Raw genomic sequence first — 25744 nt, 5'->3', positions numbered from 1 at the left:
AGAGATTGTTAATGGATACCATCTTGGAAACCTATTCTAATCTATTATTTGCGTTCCCTTCTGAAAGATTGTTGTTATGATTCATGGAGATTAAAGACACTAGTTACAGAGGAGGATCTCCTTTAGTTGGTTATTTAGGTGAACATACCAAAATATTGTCTCCTGGTTGTGTTATGTCACGTGTTTTATTAACATAAACACAAGGCCAAGATTAATCTTAGCTGAATTTTAATACAAAAATAATAGTAAATTAACAACTTATCCAGAATAAGAAATCTGTGGCTGACCCATTTCTCAAAGAACCAGCAAATAAACATACATTCATGATTCAATCAACAACAGAATGATACCATATCTTCACATTGTCTACAAATCTTTCTGTGATTATGGTTACAAAGCTTTATATTTACACAAACTCAACACAGCAAGCTGTCAACCTAAACTTGATTAGGATGGCCATCTTTCTCTAGCATCACCTTGTAGAGCATAATGTTTTGAACAAAATACGGGGGTTCTATATAATCTCAGGGACATCTAGCTACTTACAATTTGTGCAGGAACTCGACATTCAAATTGGTCTGTGAGTAATTGTAAAAACTAAAAACCTTCCCCTGGTTTGTTTTCCCTAGAGCTGCCTTATGGCAACCAAAATTATATAGGGACACACATTGGTAGAGAAATCTCTGCTAGAGCCCAAAACTTGCTACATGATGCCTATGTGTGTAGCCTAGCAGCAAGTAACAATGTGATTGGGCTGGTATTAATGCAAAAACCCAGGTTCAATACCTCCAAATGGGTGTAGAGGAGGCTAAGTACAAGTCGTAGGTGATTTTGATGATATAGAATCAATCCTCATAACTAAACAACTTAGTTGAAGGACAATCATAGATGACTGTAAACAGAATTACCCTCCCCCAAAAAAACTTGCTGCGTAAGAAGTAATAAATTGGTAAATAATAGTTTAAAACTTGTGCTTATTACAATATGAGAAAAAGAGATAAGGAAAGACACCGTCCCTCATCTATACATCAAAGCCTTTGGCTATAAAAACAGAGTTGACTATTCCAATGAAGAGTGTCCAGTGGCCACACTCCATGTCTATTGGCCAATAGTAGGGTAATTTGGCTAAAATAGTTAGGTTGGGTAGGAGAATGGCTAGATAATATTAAACTAACTCAATAAACATAAATTTGTGGCTGTAAACCTCAGAAAAATTATGTGAAATATGAAGTTTTGCTAAACATAATATGACATGCACATGGGTGGAATATGTGAATTAACCAAATAGATACCATATTCCTTCATTGTGTCAATAGAATACAAAAGTGTTGTATATATATGGCATTTTCTAATTATTTTCATGATGCATTTCCTTCTTATTACAACTTAATAACATGTCTTTAAGTTGTACATGTTCTAAATAAGTTAACATAACACTAGAAATTAATTATCATGGCCCCGGGGAGACCCGCATAGATAAAGGCGCATCATGGATTCCTAGGGTGTGTAGTCAATCAACAATATCCATCAAGAAAACTCTACCTCTCTCCCTATAATGGGTACAAGTGGCCAAACTGTGTTGCTCCTAGAGAGGGTTGTTGCCTAGAAACATTGTAGCTCTGCTCGTTGTCACTCCACCTATCTGCACCTCATCAGTGGGTAGGCCCAAAGATAGATGCACCACCATCTCCAGAAGACCCTCTCTCATCTGTCCAGAAACTCCATGCTCCTCCGGTCTACGAACATCTTGAAAAATTATCTTGTCAGACTCCAGCACCCTGTGACGACAAGTGTCTGCTAGTACTACAACCTTGCTGGCTATATGTGCATTTTCATACTCCTCATCAATGGTTGGTCCATAAGATGGTTGCTCATCCTCCTCTATCATGGGCTCAACATGAACCTCCAACTGGCTCTCCACAAAAGGCTCATCATGCATACTGTGCATATGATCCTCTTTAGTTATTTCATGCTCCACCATATGCTGCTCATGCTCAATTGTCATTGGCGACTCATCACCCTGAATGTCTCCCATAGGCCCCACTGATTTCTCATCATACACACCGGAATATAAATTTGGCCTACTATCAACAACTCCACATGACTGCTCATGCTCCCCATAGGCATCCTCGTATGACCCAGTGGACTCATCCAAAGAAGAAACCTCATTTTGAAAGTCTGGAGGAATCTCCCCCAACTCTACCCCTATCATATCCTCGGTGTCACTCAAGCATGAGTGATCAGGTCCCCAAGGTTCCTTGTAGTTGAAGCAAAGACCCTTCCTTCTCAATTCATTTTTGCTGCATGTTTGAGCTTTGGCACCTTGTTCTTCTCTATCAATTCACATCCTCCCCAATTCCTCCTTGGTCAGCTACTTTCTGAACAATTTCAAATTTTGCTTAACCAACCTTTTAGCTAGTTCATAAGCAACCAGTGAGGCAAATTGTTCCTTTCTCCAAATGGCCAACAACCTCAATTGTAGCATCTTGCAAATGTCATCATGGTTACCCATGAATCTAGCCGTGGTTTCCAAGATCTTGAGCCTCTTCTCAATGGCCAAACCCAAGATGTTACGTAGATCCTGAAGATTATCTTCTATTAGTTGGAAATTTTTTCTCATAATGTCAGCATTATAGGGAAGCATAGGTGAAGTTATTCTAATAATCTCACTAGAACAGGAGGCTACTATAAGTTTGACCCCTTCACAAGGGTGCTCTAAGAATATAGACTGAATCAAAGCAAGCATTGTTGGCTTGAGTGACCAATTTAGGACCCTCAAATCTAATTGGCTTACTTTAGAAAGGTGTGAATCTAGATTCTCCAGATTAAGGAAAGTTTTTGCAGTCATCTTTATGTTCTTCAAATTAGATCCAAGTGAAAAGAGCCAATCCCCTACCTCCTTTGCGAATCTCGTATTTTCTCTTTGATGCAAGGATGCATTATAGTCCTAAACATCAACTGTAAGTGATTTCTCGAAATGTTGCTGGTACAAATTTATTTCAAAGTCATTAAAGGTTTTTCTAATATTTTCAAAAGTCTCCTCAAATCCCATCATTTTGCAGCAAGGGTGACAATGTTGTACAGAATTTGACTCAACCTCTACTCAACTTTACATGGCATCAATAATCAACATACCCAAACTATGACTATGTAACAACATAACAATATAATCATTTAGTTAGCACATGCAACCTCATAATACTCTTCCCCAATAGATAAATTTGGCTCCGACAAATAAATTAGGCTCCTATAAATAAATTGGGCCCTAGTAAATAAACTAAGCTCCAACAAATAAATTGGGCTTCAGCAAATTAGTTTCAGCACAACAAGATGCATTTGTCTCGGAAAAATACTTTTGGCCTTGTTACCCACCACCTTGTGGGTGATATCCCTAGGAGAAATTTTTCTCCATGATGTGCCTCAACCGGTAGCCAACAACCCCTTGATGCCTCATACTAGCTTGTTGTGCCTTTTCTCCACCACTCGAACCAACCATGTGGACCCTCACCCACCTATATTGATCGTATGTTTGAAGGTGGGCCTCCTGAAACTAAAGGTATGTCTTTTCATTTGGTAATTGATTATTTGGTTTGGTTATCATGGATACTTATGGGTATGGATTGATGGGGGGATTTGGTGGAAAGAGTGGGCTTAGTTTGTGGTCATGTCCCCTTGATCTCTGTTGGGTTGTTACCCTTGGATCTTAGTCCTGTGGGATCTCCTTTATTGACCATTTGGTTCTAGGGTGGCACTACTTGGGAATACTCGATTTTGGGTGCGTGGTCCATTCCTTTATTTGCACATATCACTCCCTTTGCACTCATTATAACCCCGTTCATCTTTTTGCCCATCTAGGTCCACATAGGGCTAGTCTCCCTGCCCCCTTGCCCCTAACTGTGGTCAGGCCTAGAAGGATGCCTCGGAGGTTGAAGCAATTAAAATAAAAAGTGAAAATCATAAATGGCCACATTTAACAGGAAATTGTACCACAAAATGCAAAAGATGGCCAGGAAAAAAATAATTAACACGTGGGCAAAAACCGACACATGAGCTCTACCCCAACCATGCCTACCACCCTGGATACATAGGCCCTAGACGAGCCTCATCTATCATTCAGGAACCCATGATTGTCCTAAACGCCTGGAGGGCAATGAACCGCCCTACCTCAAAGTGGGTAATCACTACTATATTATACACATCATGCTCTTGTCCTTTGAGCCCCGAGCAGTTAACTAAAGAAAATTCATAAAATGCATATAGATAAGGGTGGAAAAATAAAGGTTGGGGCACCTCATGTACCACTAGTACTCCCTCCTATACATTATATACCAAGGTGTGGGCTTCCCCCTATCTAGCTACCCTTGTTTCTTATGTGGCCTAGGGCTGCCCCCCTCATTCCCTATTCCATCTCACTTATTTGTCACTCGCCACCCCCATTAGAAGGGTGTACCTTGAACATACTATCTCCTCTAAGGGCTTAAACCACCTAATGAGGTACTTATCTAACCCCCTTTGGAGTTTGGAGACACTAGCACGTGCCAAAGCCCACTGTAGAAGGGCATGCCATTATGAAGTGCCCACTTCGTTGTCCATGGTCTGTAAGCTCCTTTACTCGATTATTCTAATGATTGGTTGTACTGGAAGCCTAGGGTATGCATTGGATCTTATGCAGGATTGTAGGTGGTTTCCATTTGGGTTTGGCTTCTCTGTGTGGGATCCTAACCCCCAGAGGTCCACATTGGCAGATGTAGGGTGCGCATAGAGAGCCATCAGCCTCCAGAACAATAGAGAGAACTCCGCATATCTTCGTGGATGTTCAAATACTACTAGCGATCCACTTTTGGGACGATGGTGACATGATTGGCACACTATGCCCAACAGGCCCCACAAGTGCCCCACACTCTTGGCAGGTATCCCAACACTTGTATGATGTAATGGCAGCATTCATTCCATCACCATGACCAATGCAAAGGATCTAAATACATCTCCAATTCATATGGAGACCCATTGGATCATTGATGTGCCCTCAGACCCAGATGAGAGCACCACAAGTCTACTACTTGGAGAACAAGGGGCCACCCCCTTGTCCATCATATTCTGAGGAATTTATTCTTCAATATGGCACTTCAAGATGTTATTTAGACTTTGGAGGGCCATACGACATGCATACATTATTATTTGGCCCCTTATGAGGCTTGTTTTTACATTATGAGCTAGCCTGGTGGGCTTGTCACCATTAGGAGTTATTATTTGCACATTATTTTATCTTTAGGGGCCCATAGGCTAATTTGAACTCCTTAGGAGGCTATATATTGATGTTAGATACATTCATTTGTATCATCACTTGAATTGGGATCTCTCTTGTCTTAGAAAATTTTCGCACTTTTTTCCTTGGAGGATATTTTTGGAGATGGATGAATTTTGATGTATGGATTTGGGCTATTTCTCTTATCTTGGAGCTTTGTTATGCAAACAAATTGTTGTTTGGATATACACTATAAAATTGTAAGTTCTTTTTATCGTTGTTATTCTTGCTGCTGCATACGGCTTAAACTACCGCTAGTTGTTGCATTATTGTAATGTGGAATTGAGCAATGTTTTAGTTATTAAATGTATGGTCTAATGTTATATGAATGAAATGTCCTAGAGATTATTTATCTTGAGAAGATTGCATCATTTTCTTTAAAGTGTAAATGCTTGAAAGTCATTTTTCTTTTCTTACTATCTACATTGGATGAAGTTGACTTTCTGGGCCTCCTTGATCAAGAGTCCAAGTTCTTACTCATTACCATCCTTGACTCCATATCCCCAAGTGAATTAGGCACTATTTCCATAAAAAGGGTGATCACATCAACCTTCTTTTCACCATTTTCCACTTTCTCGAGTCTATCCCTAGTGGGTCACCTAGGGCATCAATTTCCCAGCAATTGGCCAAAGGAAAAATTTTGATCTTCTCTAGGCTACTTCACTGGTGGGTCCCCTCCCTCTCCAAATTTGAGGCCATTCTGACGGTGGAATCTCCGGTAATCACAAGCCCTAGCTCTAGGACTTACCTAGGCATCCCCAAGTCTAGACACTAATAGGATCAATTCAACCTTTTGAAGTAAATATTCTTGTTTGGTCCTTTCCCCTCACCTTGTCTAGGATAGGAACATCATTGGTTGCCACATTCCATCCCCGAACTTGGTCTGGGTCCACTTGGCCCCGTGTAGTCCCACTTCTCAACTAAGACTATTTGTCAAAGACCATTTGGGAGTCCATGTTTCCAAGGACTATAGGGATTGAAAAACTCCTTTATAAGCTTATTATTTCTCCCTCAACCCTCGAATCCTCACCCCTTACCCCTAGTGGACCAAGTCCCTTGCTTAAAGAGCAAGAAAGTTCCATTTTTCATTCCATCCTTGGGAAAGGGTTTTCATGGCCACTTCTCACCTATCCATTGACATCTACTTTACAAAGTGATCCCTAACTTCCAGGACTCCTCCCATCAGTGAAAGTTTGTAAAGAGAAGGGAGACTTAGTTGTGGTGATAGTGGGCTAAGCACCGTTTCCCTTGACCTAGCAGTTGCCCTCTTAGGAACCCCATTTAGGTCCCCTACTAGTTTGAGTGGTAACATTTCTAGCGCCGTTTCTGGGGTGGAAGCATGTCTGCTTCACTAACGACATTCTTATTATTCCTCTGGCGACTCCACTCATTGTCAAAACCTGTAGTTTTCTTGAAGGTGACACCATTCCTCTTTTAACTAGGGTTGCTGCAAAAAGGAACCGTGAACCATCACCTTTTGGCACTGCTCTCCTTCCTGAATTCAAAAAAGTTAGTGACTCAACTCTGCAAAAGATAGATGTTGCTGGCAATAGCAATATGACCTAAAAAATATGACCGATGGTTACCCAGGTTCAAGGGAGATGCCACTATAAGTGCCCGTGATTTTGTTGAAGAGTTTTATTGGAAATTGTCGCCTAGGTTGATCTTCGATGAAGATAGGATCATGATGTTGTTTTCCTTATCACTTGAAGGGCAAGCTAGAGAATGGTACCTTAGTCTCCCTCTTGGCTGTATCTTTGATTCCGATGAATTTGAAGGCCTATTCATGAAAAGGTAGTCTTGCAATGCCCAGGGAACCTTCAATATCGAAATTTTTTATCAGATATCTAAGGGAAGGGAAAGCCTTCAGGAATTAATTCAAAAGTTTGATAAGGTTGTACGAGATATCCTTGATGACCTAAGGCCTTCTGATGCCAACATCCTTGATAAATTTGTCAAATTTGTGGGGGGTCACCTAACATATGCCTTAAGGGACAAGACGCCTTCCACATTAGTTGAAGCTAAATAAAAAGTGATTGAGGATGAGGAACACCTTCGCATCTCAAAAATGAATGTTGATGACATCCCTAAAACCAAAACTGAGATCTGGAAGGAGAAAACAAAGGATCAACATGAAGAAACCATCTGGGTTATCGTTAAGAAGATGCACACACTTAATGAGGAATTTCATTCACAGGATCGAATTGTTATGAACAAAATCACCGCTTTGGAGAAGGCCCAATAGTCAAATTTTGTCCCAAAGGGGAAGCCTTTTCCAAGAAAGCAAAGTGATGAAGATAAACTAGCTCATGTCAAGTCCCAAACACCTTGGCCCCAACCAATATAGTGGACCAAGACTCTTCTTCTGAAGATGAGCCTTATGAGAGTGATGAGAGTGATGATGATGAAACAGATGAACAAACTAACCTTGTAGAAGATGATAGATTCAAAAGTTTACTTGGAGGCTCATACACTCACCCCCCGTTAATGAGGTCATGACCAAAGTTAAAAAACAAGAGCTTGTCCTAAACAATGATGAGCATAGGGGAAGATTCAAAGGGGTCCAATACTCCTGAAGAGACCATGGCAAAGACCCTGCAAACTCCAAAGAGCCTAACAAAGTGGAATCTCTTCCCAGGCAAGATCGTCCCAAAAAAAGTACCCTATAAAGAGACCCCCAAAGAGAAAGACCTTTCAAGGAACCCTCCAGATTCCCAAACAAAAGCTAAACCAAAATAGGGCCCTCAAAGGGAATAAAACACCAAGAGGAAAGAGAAGGGAAAACATGTTCGGCTTAACATTGATATGGATGTTGCTATTGGAAAGATGATCGTATCTGTCCCTCTAAAAGAGATTGCTAAAGTTCTTGAGCAAGGACAACAAATTAAGAAGTCCTTGGGTTTTGAAGAGGAAGAATTACCAGAAGACTTGCAAAACATTCACATTCCCGATCGAAACCTTGGGCATGAACCTTTCATGCTCACTTTGGCCATCAATGACCTTTATCTCCATGTTTGTATGCTTGACTCAGGAGCTTCCGCAAACATCATGGCTTTCACTGTTATGAAGCAATTGGGTCTCAACATTACTCGACCATACAAGGTGTGTGGGTTTAACTCCAAACTTGTGGAAGTGGAGGGTCTCATTAAGGATCTTAAGGTTTCTTTATCTAGAAACCCCGACATATCCCTTCTCATGGACATTGTTGTCATCGATATTCCTGATGTATGGGGGATGTTGCTATCTAGGAAATGGGGAGCCACTATTGGGGGGCATGTTCAAATGGATCTATCATATGCTACCATCCCTCAGTCTGATGGGACCCCTTTCATCCTTCATAGAGAACCTACCTACCTATCACATGTGATTGAACTTGGTCCTTACTATGAAGCACATAACACCACGAAGCCCTCCCCCATTCTCCCTTCACAAGAGGTCTGTATCCTTAAAAGACCAAACCACAAGCCAAGCAAAAAGTGGAAAACCAAGAAAGAATACAAAGTAGGGGACTTGGTCTTGGTGGACAAAGAGTTAGTTCTTGTTAGGATTCATGGGAAAGTTTGGGATGACTATTACTACATTGCCAAACTCAATGACGAACTTTGGCCTCAACCGATAAAAATAAGTCGTATCACTCCTTTCCTTGATTCTTGATGTTATATCATATGCATGTTAGAGTAGGATGCATTGCATGATGATTTTTGCATTAAAACTAACTGCATATGATGTTTTTCATGATATATTAGACTGCATATAAAAAAAAGAGAAAATGTATATGTATATGTATATGTATATGTATATGTATATGTATATATATATATATATATATATATATATATATATATATATATGATTTTCATATTTTATTAGTTTATGGGCTAACATTAAGTATGGGTGATCATCAGACACCCTGAAAAACATGCTATCTCGTGGCTTTGATCTTTGACATGTGTAGATAATAGGTCTATAGTGACCAAGAAATTGTTGGAGTTCTAGTGACCTCCCGTTCGAGCAGCCTCGGCCACTTCTACGAGATATCACGTCCCAGTTGAGCCAGATGTTACCCACCACCTTGTGGGTGATATCCCCAAGAGAATTTTTTCTCCATGATGAGTAACCTGTTAATGCCCCATACTAGTTTGTTGTGCCATTTCTCTGCCACCTAAGTCAGCCATGCGGTCCCTCACCCACCTGTATTGATCGCATGTTTGAAGGTGAGCCTCCCAAATTTAAAGGTATGTCTTGTCATTTGGTAATTGATTATTGGGTTTACTTATCATGGATACTTATGGGTATGGATTGATGGGGGGACTTTGCGGAAAGATTGGGCTTAGTTTGTGGTCTTGTCCCCTTGATCTCTTTTGGGTTGTTACCCTTGGATCTTAGTCCTGTGGGATCTCCTTTATTGACCATTTGGTTCTAGGGTGGTACTACTTGGGAAACCATGATTTTGGGTGCGTGGTCCCACTCCTTTTTCTGCACATATTACTCCCTTTCGACTCACTATGCCCACGTTCATCTTTTCTCCCATCTGGGTCCACATAGGGCTAGCCTCCCTACCCCCTTGCCCCCACCTTGGGTCAGGGCTAGAATGATGCCCCAGAGGTTGAAGCAATTAAAAGAAAAAGTGAAAAGCATAAATGGCCACATTTAATAGGAAATTGCACCACAAGATGCAAAAGATGGTCAGGACAAAAGTAATTAGCACGTGGGAAAAAGCCGACACATGAGCTCTACCCCATCCATGGCCATCCCCCTGGTTCCATAGACCCTAGATGAGCCTCCTCTATCACTCAGGAACCCATGATTGTCCCAAACCCTTGGAGGGCAATGAACCACCCTACCTCAAAGGGGGTAATCACCGTATATTATACACGTCATGCTCTTGTCCTTTGAGCCCTGAGCAGTTAACTAAAAACAAATCATAAATGGAAAAAGGCATATAAAGAAGGGCAGAAAATCAAGGTCGGGGCACCTCATGTACCACTATTGCTCCCTCCTATGCTTTATATACCCAAGTGTGGGCTTCCCTTTAACTAGCTACCCCTATTCCCCATTATGTGGCCCAAGATTGCCCCCCTCGTTCCCTATTCCATCTCACCTATTTGTCACTCGCCACCCCCATTAGAAGGGTGTAGCTTGGATATATTATACCCTCTAAGGGCTGAAACCAGCTAATGAGGTACTTGGCTAACCCCCTTTGGAGTTTGGAGACACTAACACATGCCAAAGCCCATTACGGAAGGGCATGTGATTATGAAGTTCCCACTTTGTTATCCATGGTATGTAAGCTCCTTAACCCGATTATTCTAACGACTGATTATACTGGAAGCCAAGGGGACGCATTGGATCTTATGCAGGATTGCAAGTGGTTTCCATTTGTTTTGTCGTGGGTCATGTAGGGCATCAATTTCTCGATAGTTGGCCCAAGGAAAAATTTTGATCTTCTCTAGGCTATTGCACTCATGGGTCCCCTTCCTCTCCTCAAAATTTGACGCCATTCTGATGGTGGAATCTTCGGGAATCACAAGCTCTAGCTCTAGGACCAAATTTTGCCTAGGGATCCCTATGGCTAGATACTAATAGGATCAATTCAACCTTTTGAAGTAAATATTCTTGTTTGGTCTTTTCCCCTCACCTTTTCCAAGATAGGAACATCATTGGTTGCTACGTTCCATCCCCGAACTTGGGTTGGGTCCACTTGGCCTTGTGTGGTCCCACTTCTCAACTAAGACTATTTGTCAAAGATAATTTGGAAGTCCAAGTTCCCAAGGATTGTAGGGATTGAGAAACTCCTTTATAAGCTAATTATTTCTCCCTCAACCCTTCAATCCTCACCCCTTACCCCTGGTGGACCAATTCCCTTTCTTATAGAGCAAGCAAGTTCCATTTTTAATTCCATCCTTGGGAAAGAGTTTTCAGGGTCACTTCTCGCCTATCCATTGACATCTAATTTACAAAGTGATCCCTACACTACTATGACTGCTCCCATCAGTGAGAGTCCGTAAAGAACAAGGAGAATTAACTGTGGGGACAGTGGGCTAAGCCCCCACCGTTGCCCTTGACCTAGCACTTTCCCTCTTACGAACCCTTTCTGTCCCCTGATGGTTTGAGTGGTAGCAGGCCCTACAAGATAAATTCAGCGCAAGATAAATTTGGCCCAACAAAATAGCCCAAATAATTAATTTGCACTGCCCAAAAAATTACGTTACCACTGTTGAAGATGAACTAGTATTTCTTCCCTCAATACTACTCCAACAATTGTGAGAATTTAATTTGAGTCTCCTTACACCAAACCCAGAAATGGTTTGGCTTATGTCAAAGCCAAGATCAATACCACCAAGTGGTGTGAATTATCCAGTTTACCAATAAACGCACTGTTGAAGGAATGTTAATTTACAACCTGAATACTTCTCGGAAAGTTGTAAAATTTTAACCATGGACCCCTCTCACAGAACCTAGAAAAACCCAGAAAAACCTTGTGTAGATTTTGTTGACCACTACGTGTCAACTACCCATAGCAGTACACCCCCTTTTTCGCAAAAGGGATAGCGCTTGATCAATATGTTCGTGCCATTCGACTGTCATCATCAGCCCGATCATGTTATGTTGTAAACCTAGTCTGCATGTGTAAGTTGTAAATAATCTTAGCAGATCTGTGTTATGTATATATTTGCCTAGGTAAACCTAATTTTCTAGTGATGATCTACATTCTGGAAGGTTTTTTGTCTCACTAACCCATGGTCGGCAGAGTTTTCCTTCAGCCCGACCCCAAAGCTGGAATGGATTTTATCATTAGAATCTTAGGGGAATCCTAGTGTGCTTCGAGTCTATGTAAAAGTAATTTGGAAATAATCCTAATTATTTGGTTAGGTTATTACAAATTGCTTGATCTGCTAGATTATATTTGTGTCGCAGAACTGGGTGGTCTATGAGGGTCTATGTCAAATGGGTTTTCCCCCTTGAGATGTAAAATTGTAAAAGTCATGATGTAAAGTGTCTTGAGGGTTAGAAAATAATTAATCCCCTCATAAGTCCTAGGCCCTAGGTATTTTTTCCTAAGGCTAAGTTCGAGGGTCCAATAAAAAAAATAAAAAAACATAAATAATAAAAAAATTAAAAAATTAAAAATTAAAGATAAAAAATAAAATAAAATAAATTAAAAGAATAATAAATAAAAAAATTGGAAAATAAAATAAAATAATAATAAGTCAAAGTTTTGAGGAAATAAATGCAAGATTTTAATTTTTTAATATATTTAAAATTTCGACGGATGAGATTAAAAGATATTTTGATCCTCATCGACAGTTGAGATCACTTTGACATGGATCACTTGAACTAGCTGTTGGGAAATTTTCCTTTAAATAGGGTGTTAGAGGTCATTTGAAATCATTCGATTTGAGAGTCGTGTGCTAAAGAAAACTCTCTTGTAGTCATTTTTTGTGCAATAAAGAAAGACTTTGGCATTGAAATCTGGCTGGTGTTACTCTTTCAGAAATGTTGTAAGATGTTTTATTGTTGTGTATGATTTTAATTTCAACCATTGATGATAGCTTTATGAAGAGTGATTTTAAACACAGGTATCTTTTTTAGTCGCTAGGGTTTGAATGGTAGTTAAATTTCTGAATATGGTGGCAGGTATCTCCATTAGATCTGGATTTTAATATCGTTTTCTCTGTCTTTTTTAATGGTTGAATTAAGTTGTGCAGGATATCTTTGATTTTGAGTTTACCAGGCATTCGGGGAAGTTCTTGGCTGAACCAGCGAACACCCGGATTGCATTTTCTGAAGAGCCCAGTTGGTTTTGATCCTGGGCTTATCATTAGAATTTCTGCTGCGAAGGCATGAAGGGTTTTCTGAAGCACCTCATCTCAAATTCAAAATCTTAAAAAATATTTCTGTGGCATATTGACAAATCTGGGTTTTTAGAGCCTTTAAACTGTGAATATTGTAATTACTTAGCTGGTTTTAGGGTTTTTAGTTTTGTTTTGCATATATTGTTCCTGGGTGTTTTTTTTGCAAATTGCAAGCCTAAGGAAACGTTTTTGATTGAAGCCAGATCTAGGCCCTGGAGGGTAAGATCTGGCCTCAGAGTCAGCTCTTGCAAAGGTTTTTGAAGAAATTCGAGGTTTTCCAAGCCAGTTGTTTGCAGGGGTTTCTGAAAAAAATTTCAGGGGTTTTTCGGGCTATCTGCTATTTCCTAGGGCTTCATTGTGTTAAAGGAAAATTTGATTTTTTTTAAAGCAAGATGTGTTGTGCATGCTGCCCTTGGTCTTGCATTACTTTGTAGCATTCTCCACGCGGCTGCATCGCTCTGTCATTGCTCATTTTCAAAACCTGCAAACAAGGGGCTACCCTTTCCATCCACACAGTCATATCCGCATCCTTCTCCTCAAGCTTTCAACTGCTCCATTCGGTTTCAAACCCTTCCCCTCTATATTCTGCGTGCTCCAAACTGCACACGCGTTTTCTTTTTCCATCGAGCTGCTTCCAGTTACGCGCAATCCCCTTGCTCGAGTTTCTCCTATCCATCACCTTCCACCTGCATCCACTGCTGCCCTTGATCCCTCACTTAGTGCCAGGATCCCTCATGCAGCAGTCGCAACCTTCAATCTCCTCCAGTTCTTATCCACGCCTTCCCTCAGTCCATATCACCTCCATGCTTTTGCTATACCTATTCCGCGTCCCTCTAGCACTCAGTTCTCCATTTGCTGCCTCAGCTATTCTCTCCACGCAGCAAGCTTCAAATTTCGACCTGCATTTATCATCTGCATTAACAATCAACCCGTCGCTCTCAATTCTCCTCATCCGCAGGCTGTTCCTCCGTTGGCCATCACCTGCGTACGCACAACACAAAAAAAGAAATAGTGAAACGACATGCGTGGGTAAGATTTGGGGTCACCGCATTTTAACATTCGATTTTTTCTTCTTTTGTTTCATGGTTAGGGTTATGTTAATATGTATTCTCATTATATGTGTTGGTTTAGCTAGGGTGTATATATTTTTTGTTTCATTAAAATTAAATTTAGTTTAGGTTTAATTATATTATATTTTCTTTTCTATTTCATTTAGTTTAGTTTAGATTTCATTTAGCTTTGTTCTATTTTGATCTTGATTTTAAATTTTATTTGATTTTGATTTTAAATTTCAAAAATCATATATATATATATATATATATATATATATATAATATAATATAAAAAAGGCATAAAGGAGTCCCTTTTAGATTTTTGATTAGGCTTAGTTTTAGATTAGATTTTAATTTTAGTTTTGTTATATTTTAATTTTAAATTTAGAATTTTATAGCATAAAAAATAATAACAAAATATTAAAAAAATATAAAAAATCATAAAAAGTTTTTTTGGTTTTGGTTTGGTCTTATTTTAGAATTTAGTTTTTATTTTATTAAAAAAATAAATTGAAATATTTTGTCACATTTAGTCTTGGCATATTCACTTAAGGATTTGCCGCATTTACAATTTTGGGTGTATCCTTTTCGCTAAGGCTAAAAATTTTTGATGTGGGATTTGTCATTTTTATATAGTTAAATGTGCCTAAATTTTATTTGAAGATTAGCTATTTGAAAGTGGTGAATCCTTTTATGAACTGGTCAGCATTTGAATTTCATGGTTGAGTAATGAATTTTGATCCTTTAAAGTTTAATTGTTAGAGCATTGCGCATCTATTGAATATTCTCAATCTGGTGAAATTAATCATTGCTTGGATTATATAATGCGCGTTACATGTTGGATATTTTGTAAATATTTTCAAGCAATCATTAAATTACTTCATAAGCAGCAATAGCGAATTAATTACTTGGTTTTCATTGACTCCATAAGGCACTGGTCTTAAGCATTTAAAGATCTAATTCTAAAATCAATCAAGTGCTGGTTTTCCCCTGCAGTGTCTCCCAAGCTAGCTGATTCCCAGTTGGTCTTCATTTATCCCATAGGGTCTACCCCCCTTAGCCTGCTATTGGGAGACGGCTTAAACGGAGAGATCGGGGATCAGGGTGACAACCCCCCCGGTCTGAGCGTTGTCGCGCTGCCTAGACAATCTGTGCGACAACAAATTCCTAAAGATACGGAAAGCCCAATTTAGTGTGAGTTTCCTACTATGCCCAGCTCTGCACGCTGCTCCAAATAAGATAAATTTGTACCACACTGCTCCTACACTCCAGTCTTGCAAATTCACTGCAAAATCATCGGCTCAAATGAGAGAAATCTCCTACAAAACCTCCAAAACATAAACTGGGCTACGACAGATAAATTGGGCCCGACAAATAAACTCAGCCCCAATAGATAAATCTGGCTTAGGAAAATAAACTATGCTCTAGGAAATAAATTGGGCTCCAACAAATAAACTTAGCCCAACAAATAATTTCAGTCCATCAAGAGAAATTCACGAAAATAGAATAATGTTGGCCCCACAAGATAAATTTGGCCCAACAAAATAATCTCAGTCTAGAAGATCAATTTAACCCAACAAAATAATTTGGCCCAAAAAAATGAATTCGCCCCAGCAAAATAATTTCAGCCTAGCAAACTAATTTCAGCCCTACAATAAATCTGGTCAAACAATTTTTATTTTTTTGGATACACCTGCAACAATTATTCTCCAGCAAATCGTTTAAAAATTTTAATCCACAAACTTGCCCCCCTTATTCTTCATGAACAATACAACAATACATCAACTTTGATTTTAACCCATAGTTGGCCAAAATCATGCTCTGATAGCATTGTAATATCCCAAATATAAAATTTGCAAAAAATAACTTTAGAAATTTAAGTCGTCAACACCATAAACAATTTGCACAAATTAAACCACAAAATTTACGACAAAAACGGGAAATAGAATCTGCAACTGAATAGTAGCGAATATAAACATGCGGAATATCTTATCATTATTTTATTGATATGTAAATAAGCTGGTATAAGAGCAGGAATATGGCTGAGATGATGGCCCCAGATAGATCTACTATAATGTTGCAACTGGCCTCCAACACAAACTGAAAATTAATAAACTACAACCTATGGATCCTGAATGGATCCACCAAAGGAAGAGATGGGTGCTCGCCCACTCTCACTGAATCACCTGAGGGTTTTCATCCTGGGGCTACTGGGTTCTCAAAACCTCACCACAAAAACAATACACAAATCCAAGATGTCACAAATGATCTCCTCCTCCTCATTTTAAAGACTCCATTGTTATGAAACCAGCTCAAGAAAAAGATAGAAAAGATAGATCAATGCCTTAGAATTCAACCTCTTTGAGGGGGCAACCTCCTTTACATTACATAAATGAACAATTCTTGGATGATTCAAATGACAAACCTCCTTTCTATATATAGGAGTGTAAGGAGTCACAATATAACCTAGCCGACCTAACAATAATAATATAAAGCCATAAAAATAACAATAGATGGATTTTATGGGGTACAGTAATAACAATATGTGGACAATAGGGGCACAACAATATTAATAAGGGATACAACTACAATAGTAATGGGGTAATCACTAGTATTATAGGGACCCAACATGCCCCTCTCCTTCAAAAAAGTGTTGTCCTCAACGCTTGAGTAGTTTTGGATACTTCTGTATAAAATTTTCATCCTCCCATGTGGAATCTTCAACGAATAAGTTCTTCCACTTGATAAGATACTCCGAAATTGATCGATTTTGTAACTGTCGAGTTCTTGTTTCTGTGACTGCTTCTGGTTCCAATATAATTTTTCTTTCCTCATCAAGTTCTGGCAATATTGTTTGAACTGGGAGCTTGTCACCTATAACCTTCTTTAAACATGAAACATGGAAAACTGGGTGCAATCAAGAAGCTGCAGGAAGCTCCAATTTGTATGCCATAGTACCAATCTTTTGCAACACCTTGTACAGACCATAATACTTTGGTGATAATTTATTATCCTACTAAGCTTGCTTGAGGGACATTTGCTTATATGGTTGTAGCCATAGGAATACCCAATCACCTACATCAAAACTTCTTTCGTTGCGATGTTGATCTGCCTGCTGTTTCATTCTATTCTGTGCCAACACGAATGTTGTTAGAGGTGCTCCTATTCTCCCATAATTCTTAACAAACTTGCGATAATACCCTGTCAACCTGAGAAATCCTCGCAGATGCTTTATGGATGTGGGGATTTCCCATTCCTTAATGGCTTTAATTTTGCTAGGGTCTACCTTAACTCCTTCATGAGATACAATATGATCCAGATATTCCACCTCTTGTACTCCAAAGAAACATTTGGATCTTTTTGCATATAATTGTTTCTCCTCCAATAGTTGTAGCACCCTGTCAACATGTTCAACATGATCCTTCCAAGACTTGCTATAAATTAGTATATCATCAAAAATACTAACACAAATTTTCTAAGGATAGTTTTGAAAATGGAATTCATCAAACCTTGAAATGTTGAAGGTGCATTGGTAAGGCCAAAAGGCATGACCAAAAATTCATAATGACCCTCATGAGTTCCAAAAGTTGTTTTTGGAATGTCTTCAGTCTTCATTCTGATTTGATGATATCCTGAACGAAGATCCAACTTGGTGAAGTAAATTGATCCATACAATTCATCCAGTAATTCATCAATGACAGGAATGGGAAACTTATCTTTAATAGTGAGCTTGTTGAGCTCCCTATAATCTGGACACATGCGCCATGATCCATCCTTCTTGTGCACCAATACTACTGGAGCAGAGAAAAAGCTTTGACTCAGTTGAATTATACCAGCCTCTAGCATTTCTGCAACCATACGTTCAATTTCACTCTTTTGGGCATAGGGATATCCGTATGGCCTGATGTTTGGAGGAACACTTCCTGGAATCATATGAATAGCATGATCATGATCACGAATAGGTGGGAGACCCTTGGGAGTCTCAAATACCTTGGGATGATTGTCCAAGACTTTTTGGAGATCTAGAGAAATAGATGATTCCAATGTGGAAACATCTAGCGAACATAATTGTGCAATTACACCTCTTTGTTCCTTTTTTAGAAACTTTGTCATACCATTAGAGCTGATTATCTTTCCCAGTTTCCCTACAATACCCCTTAATTCAACTTCCTTTCCTTCCACAGAAAATTTCATGAAAAGTTCTTAAAAATTAAAAGTTATTGTACCTAAGCATTGTAGCCATTGGACTCCTTGTACAACATCAGCACCTCTCATTGGAATGGAAAGCGTTGGGCTAGTAAATACATATTCTCCCATGGATAGCTTGATATTATGGCACTTTCCAGAGCAATTTATTGTTCCTCTATTTGCAACCATCACTTGACACTCTGGTGCTGGATATAAGAAGCAATTCAATTCTTTCGCTACCTTACAATGAATAAAATTGTGGGTACTTCCTGAATCGATCAACACTATTACTTTTTTCTTCTTGATTTGTCCTTCTATCTTGATGGTTTGTAATTCCCGCCAATGCATTACAAAATATGGTCAGATTCATTTCTTCTTTATCTAGGTTTTGTTCCTGGAGTATATCCTCTTCTTTTGACCTTTCTTGCTCCTTTTCTTCTTGCTCTTCACATTCTATGTAGAATAATTTCTTTTCAGCGCACTTATGACCTTTAGTGTATTTGCTATCACAACTGTAACAAAGCCCTTTTGCTCTTTTTTCTTCCAATTGTTGTGGTGTCAACTTTTTAGTTTGTGGAAGACTAGGGGCAACAACACTTCCATCTTTATAGTTGTGAGTGGTATGCTTCCTGGTTGCCATAATTTTGCTTTCCATTTTTCTTGCTAACCTGAATGCCTTCTCTAATGAATCAGATTCCCAAAGGCGAACATCATGTTGGATATTATCCTTTAAAGTCCTTATGAACACATCAATCCTATGCTCCTTTGGAATACTTTTTACCCTTATGTTAAATTTTTGGAACTCCTCAATGTGCTCCATTATTGAACCCTTTTGTTTGAGACTTATCAATTGGCTAAAAAAAGTGTTGCTTTTTGTATCCTTATAATGTGCTATCACTTCTTCCGTAAAAATTGCCCAAGTGATAATTTGTTTACGAGAGCAAAGCCATTGATACCATACAAACTGATTTGGTTCCAAATATAAAGTTGCAATACGTACCTTTTGTGTGTTTTGCACATTATTGAGATCGAAAAATTGCTCCATCTGTAATATCCATGTTGCAGGATCCTTGCCATCAAACTTTCTCATATCGATTTTTGGAATATGGTGGTTCTTCGATCCCACATTAGAGTCTATGAAATCATGATTAACATTTCTTTTGTTCGCATGATGAGTTTCCTTTACTACCTTTTCATCATTAGTAAGTATTTCTTGTAAAAAATTTGTCAAATCTGTCTTCAAATTTGCCATGTATCTCTTCAAATAAGTCTTCAAATCTATCTTCAAATTGTCCATTTTAGCTTCCACGCCCTTTATCTTAGCTTCTATTAGCTTTTGTGAGAGTGACATTTGTTGCACTTGGTCTTGTAATTTTGATATATCATGTAGCATTTCTTCCTCTTCTTCATGAGTCATGCTAGAGCTTTCAGGTTGCTTATTAGGTGTTTGCATTTTCTTTCCTTGGGGCATCAGTTACCAATAATAATGCTCTACTATGCCCTTTGAATTCCTTCAAAATAAATTTTCAATCCAAGCTTAAGCAAAAATTAAAAAAAATTCTACACACCTTTTTTCACTTTGTAGGAGCTCAATATTGCCTCTGATGTATCTCTATACTTTTGGATCATCCAGTTCTGAAATTGTAATCTATAGTAGCCCTCTATGTTCTCTTTCCAATGCCACCAGTGTGATCCAAATTGGATTCTCCAAGGAAGAGTTATGCGAAATCTCCCACAGTGACCTGATTATAGACTAGTTTAGTAGAGCGAACTTGTACGACATGCCACGAGTCACTGTTTCGACTTTTGGATCTGAAAAATATATACAAGAAACTATATTCCGTCCTCTTTCTGTACCTTCTTACGAAATTTCAATCCGATGCTCAGAGAGAAAGTTATGACGATTTTCCCTAGCTCACCTGTTTGGAATGTAATTCAGGAGTCTTCAAAAAGACCAACTTCCTCAGATCATATCTCCGCAAATATAGCGTGAAAAGCTCTGAAATTCGGACCCGAGATTCAGTGCAATTTCTTCTCAAATGGGTTGTTTTTTTAGCTTCTGAAATATTGCAGAAAAAAGTTATAACGAAAATGCCATGATGACCTGTTTGTAGCAGCGAAACCCTAGAATCCAAAGCTATGATACCAAATGTTATGAAACCAACTCAAGAAAAAGATAGAAAAGATAGATCAACACCTTAGAATTTAGCCTCTTCAAAGGGGCAACCTCCTTTACATTACATAAATTAACAATTCTTGGATGATTCAAATGACAAAACCTCGTTTCTATATATAGGAGTCCGAGTCACAATATAACCTAGCCGACCTAACAATAATAATACAAAGCCACAAAAATAACAATAGAGGGATTTTATGGGGAACAGTAATAACAATATGGGGACAATAGGGGCACAACAATATTAATAAGGGATACAACTACAATAGTAATGGGGTAATCACTAGTATTATAGGGACCCGACATGTAAACTGGGCTATGATAGATAAATTGGGCCTAACAAATAAACTCAGTCCCAATAGATAAATCTGGCTTAGGAAAATAAACTATGCTCTAGAAAATAAATTGGGCTCCAACAAATAAACTTAGCTCGACAAATAATTTCAGTCCATCAAGAGAAATTGATGACAATAGAATAATGTTGGCCCCACAAGATAAATTTGTCCCAACAAAATAATCTCAGTCTAGAAGATAAATTTAACCCAACAAAATAATTTTGGCCCAAAAAAATGAATTCGCCCCACCAAAATAATTTCAGCCCTGCAATAAATCTGGTCAAACAATTTTTATTTTTTTGGACACACCTGCAACAATTATTCTCTAACAAATCGATTAAAAATTTTAATCCACAAAATTGGCCCCCTTATTCTTCATGAACAATACATCAACTTTGATTTTAACCCATAGTTGGCCAAAATCATGCTCTGATAACATTGTAATATCCCAAATATAAAATTTTCAAAAAATAACTTTAGAAACTTAAGTCATCAACACCATAAACAATTTGCACAAATTAAACCACAAAAAATTTACGACAAAAACGGGAAATAAAATCTGCAACTAAATAATAGCCAATATAAACATGCGGAAGATTTCATCATTATTTTATTAATATGTAAATAAGCTGGTACAAGAGCAGGAATATGGCTGAGATGATGGCCCCAAGTAGATCTAGAATAATGTTGCAACTAGCTCCAACACAAACTAAAAATTAATAAACTGCAACCTATGGATCCTAAATGGATCCACCAAGGGAAGAGATGGGTGCTTGCCCACTCTCACTGAATCACCCGAGGGTTTCCGTCCAGGGGCTACTGGGTTCTCAAAACCTCACCACAAAAACAATACACAAATCCAAGATGTCACAAATGCTCTCCTCCTCCTCATTTTAAAGACTCCATAGATAGATCTCCAAGTTTCTAGAAGCAACTTATTTTTATTATTTTAATATTATTCTAGAAACTCTTTTTTGACTCCATCTAAGTGACTTCTAACTTTATTTTATTTCACTAAGTCACTTTTGTCCATTTTTCCTTCAGTTAATTATTTCCCTCTCTTTTAAATTAATTAAGTGACTAATTAAAGTCAACTGCCCACCATCCTCTCTCCGGCCATTGGAAGTCACTTCTAAGCATCCCATCTTGTATATCGTTTTGTTGTGGTTCCAACAAGCAATTACATTGAGATATTCCATCAAATATTTCTCCCAGAATGCCACCTCAAGCATAATTAATTAAGCTAGGCCCATTCATAACTTTATTTTTTGAAAGCTGTCGGAATACAACGAACAAAAGTCAAACTGTGTGGATGATGGTATATACCAAGCGAATGCCATTAGATCCCATTAAAACCCCTCTGAGACCACTGGTGACATAATCCTGCTCCCTTGACTTGGAAATCCTATGCCCTGGAAATAGATGCTAGTTGTACTATAGAGGAAAATAAAATGGGGACATGATAACCTTCCAATTCATTTTCCCCTTTTTCCTAATGTTTGGAGCCTCCTTTCTCTCAAAAAATCAAGTGGTGTCTCCTCACCCACTTTTTCAAAAGTTTTTATGCCAAAAATTCCCCCCATCACCAAAATGGCAAAAAATTGGAACGAACTTAGCAAAATTAATTAGTGGGGATATTACATTCCAGGAGGGCCATGTTTTCTCTGAGAGAGGTCAAGATTTCTTATGGAGGTCATATTTTCCAAGACGATGCCATACAAGATTGCCAAGAGGGTCGTATGAGTTGCCAAAAGAGCCAAGAGGTTGATTCCATCCAGGTTATGAGCATCAAAGGGTCCATGAGTCATATGTGTGAGGTCATATAGATTGTACTTTATAGTGTGAGGTTGCGTTAGGTTACAGAGGGAGGCCATGAGACTTCCAAGGGATATATCGACTTGTGGAGGTGAAGAAATATTTTTTCAGAGCTTTGTCGGTGTTTGGCAAGCAATATTGTAATATTCATCAATTGTAGAACTTGTTGAAGATAATAATAAAACCATTAGATCTAAAGAACTGGTTTTCACTTCATGGTTTTTCCAAGGACATTTTGTCCAAAAATGTTGGTGTCCTTTTTGTAATTAGATTTCTTAGAGTTTCTGCAGTTTATTTTGGTGAATATTGCATGTTTTTATTTAGTGTTTGTAGTAAAATAATTTTTCTCGAAATTAAATACATTGCATAATTACCGGTTAATTGTGAAAAGTGATATTTTTATCGATTTTTCACAAAAGGAAGAAAAAAAATTCTCATATGGGTTACCCACTTTTTGGTGGGTAACAAGGTCAAATGGTAGAAATTTTCACCAAGGAATTCAACATAGAGAAATTTGAGATGTTCAGAGAGTTGTTGGGAATTATGCAGAACAAAATGAATTAAAGGGGTTTGTTAGATATGGTAATGTTTATTTGAAGAATTTAAGTTATAAAATTGTAGAGTAAAATTATAATGTTAATTTCACTGCAATGGTATCGGTATCATATGCTACTACCTACAATTTTGCTCTTATACCACTTGTCATGGCCCTAGGGAGAATCCCACAGATCAAGGTGCATTGTGGACTCCTAGAATGTGCAAAACCAACTTCGTTCCACTCGATTTGGGTAGATTGTCGGGTGGAAGAACATTGGTGCCGCACACCCTAGGAATTCATGGTGCGCCTTGATCCATGCGGTTCCCTCTGGATCGTAATAGTTAAATTCTAGTGTCAAGTTATTTAGGACCTCTCAATTTGGGTAGACAACCAAGTGGAATGATATTGGTGCCAGTATCTAGGCAACAACCCTCTCCAGGAGTACACAGAAAAGGCATGCAACACAGTTTGGCCACTTGTACCCATTATAGGGAGAGACGTAGGGTTTTCTTGATGGATATTGTTGATTGACTAGACAAAGTTGCATGAGTTGGGCATGGTGCAACAGAGGGGACTTATCATAAATTCCTCGAAACCAGGAATTACATTATAGTTCAGAAGAGTAGTCCTGAACACATACCATTCAGATGATAATCCTCCGAGAGTTGTGAGTGCCATTTCTCTATCAGTAATGGTTTCCCCAATAGATAGGAGATCGTTCTTGATCTCGGTGATTCTTAAGAAGTATGCTTGCATACTTTCATCTTTAGCCTTCTTGATTTCCCTCAACTTATTTCTAAGAAACAAAACTTGATTTGCATCATTAACTTTAAATAAACTCACCAGTCTGTCGTAGATTTCCTTGGAGGTGTCTAGATCAGAGATGTAGGCCACCAAGCGCTTGTCGATAGAGTCCCGGATGATCTTCTTTGTTTTGACTTCTCCATTTTTCCATTTGTTCCAGGCAGCAGCAGATGCATTTGATGAAGGCTCAACAATATTGCCTCTTACATGGTCCAGCACTCCTTGATCTTCAAGGGTTAGATCGATAGACATCTTCCATCCGTGATAGTCAGCTTTCTCATGGAGATTGTCTTCGGCAGGAAAGAGTGTTGAGGACCCCATAGTTCTTTTAGGATAGCCTTGCCAATCTTCTCTTCAATGATTGCTCTTGCTCTTGCTCGGGCTTTGTCTTCACCTTAGCTCCGATACCATGTTAAGTTATGGTATGTTCTATGCTTATAACAATTTATTTCTTTTTCTTATTATATTCCACCGATTAGCAATCACATGTACATAAAGTAAAGTGTAGATAGAACATTAAACGATCAACAGAAAATAAGCCAAGACAAGAGACACAAGATGTGGCGGCTAGCCAGGGACAAACCCCACAATGTGTGGGGAAACCCTTTGATCAAATCTTCTTTTATCTTCAATAATTTAGCAGAGAGAAATAGTACAATAAATCTGATTCATATCAGCAGTAGAAAACCCTAGATCAGCAGCATCAGCATTAGCGGCTTCATTATCAAACTAGGGCAGACGATATCTCACAAATCGACCGTCGGATTGACTTCATTCCACGACCAAAAGTTTCGGCTTCTAGAGGAGGTTCAGGTGAACCTACAGTGCAGTTCAGATGAGGAGATCTTCTAGGCCACGCAAGTCAATCTTTACTTCTGCAGTTGCAGCTTCAGTTTCAGCAGTTTGCAGCGTCAAACTAGGGCAGTCGATATCTTGCAAACCGTTCGTCGAATTGACTTCATTCCACCACCAAAAGTTGCGGCTTTCAAAGGAGATTCAGATGAACCTACAGCGCAGTTCCAAAGAGGAGATATTCTAGGCCACGCAAGTCAATCTTTACTTCTGCAGTTGCAGCTTCAGTTTGAGCAGTTTTCGGCTTCAAACTAGGGCAGTCGATATCTTGCAAACCGTTCGTCGAATTGACTTCATTCCACCACCAAAAGTTGCGGCTTTCAAAGGAGATTCAGATGAACCTACAACGCAGTTCCAAAGAGGAGATCTTCTAGGCCACGCAAGTCAATCTTTACTTCTGCAGTTGCAGCTTCAGTTTTAGCAGTTTTTGGCTTCACATGTGTGTGAGAGAGAGACCCATTTCAGCGCAGTAGAGAAGAGACTCATATCTGCGCAGTAGAGAGAGAGAGATGTGATGAGATGAGTGAGTCCAAATGAGGAAAAGTCCTCTTATATTTATACACAACGTTGGTGGGTGAATAGATGCGACTGTTGGGCTTCTGAGCCTACATGAGTTGTAGGTCGGCTTGATAATAATTCCTTAATCAAAATAAATTCATATCTCCATGAATACTTATCGGAATTGGATCATCTTTATATCAATCCTACACCTCTCGATGAGAGGAATCTAATAAAAAACATTATTAGCCATGAATAAGATGAACCACATGAAGTTTTGCCCTGGTTATCAATTTTAACAGTTGAGACTGGTCTGGGATCAGTG

The 25744-nt window shown here is 38.7% G+C and overlaps 1 protein-coding gene across 3 annotated transcripts in view; it reads left to right on the top strand.

Annotated features, from left to right (window-relative positions):
• Positions 1 to 25744, top strand: part of LOC149214577 (phytyl ester synthase 1, chloroplastic-like) — a 415714-nt gene that overhangs the window by 242333 nt on the left and 147637 nt on the right. The window lies entirely within an intron of this gene.

This window comes from Pinus tabuliformis, chromosome 1_1, assembly GCF_031772625.1.
Source record: "Pinus tabuliformis cultivar Carrire ecotype Pingquan chromosome 1_1, CPIR1, whole genome shotgun sequence".
NCBI classification, from domain to species: domain Eukaryota; kingdom Viridiplantae; phylum Streptophyta; class Pinopsida; order Pinales; family Pinaceae; genus Pinus; species Pinus tabuliformis.
This window is presented reverse-complemented; position numbering and strand designations above follow the sequence as displayed.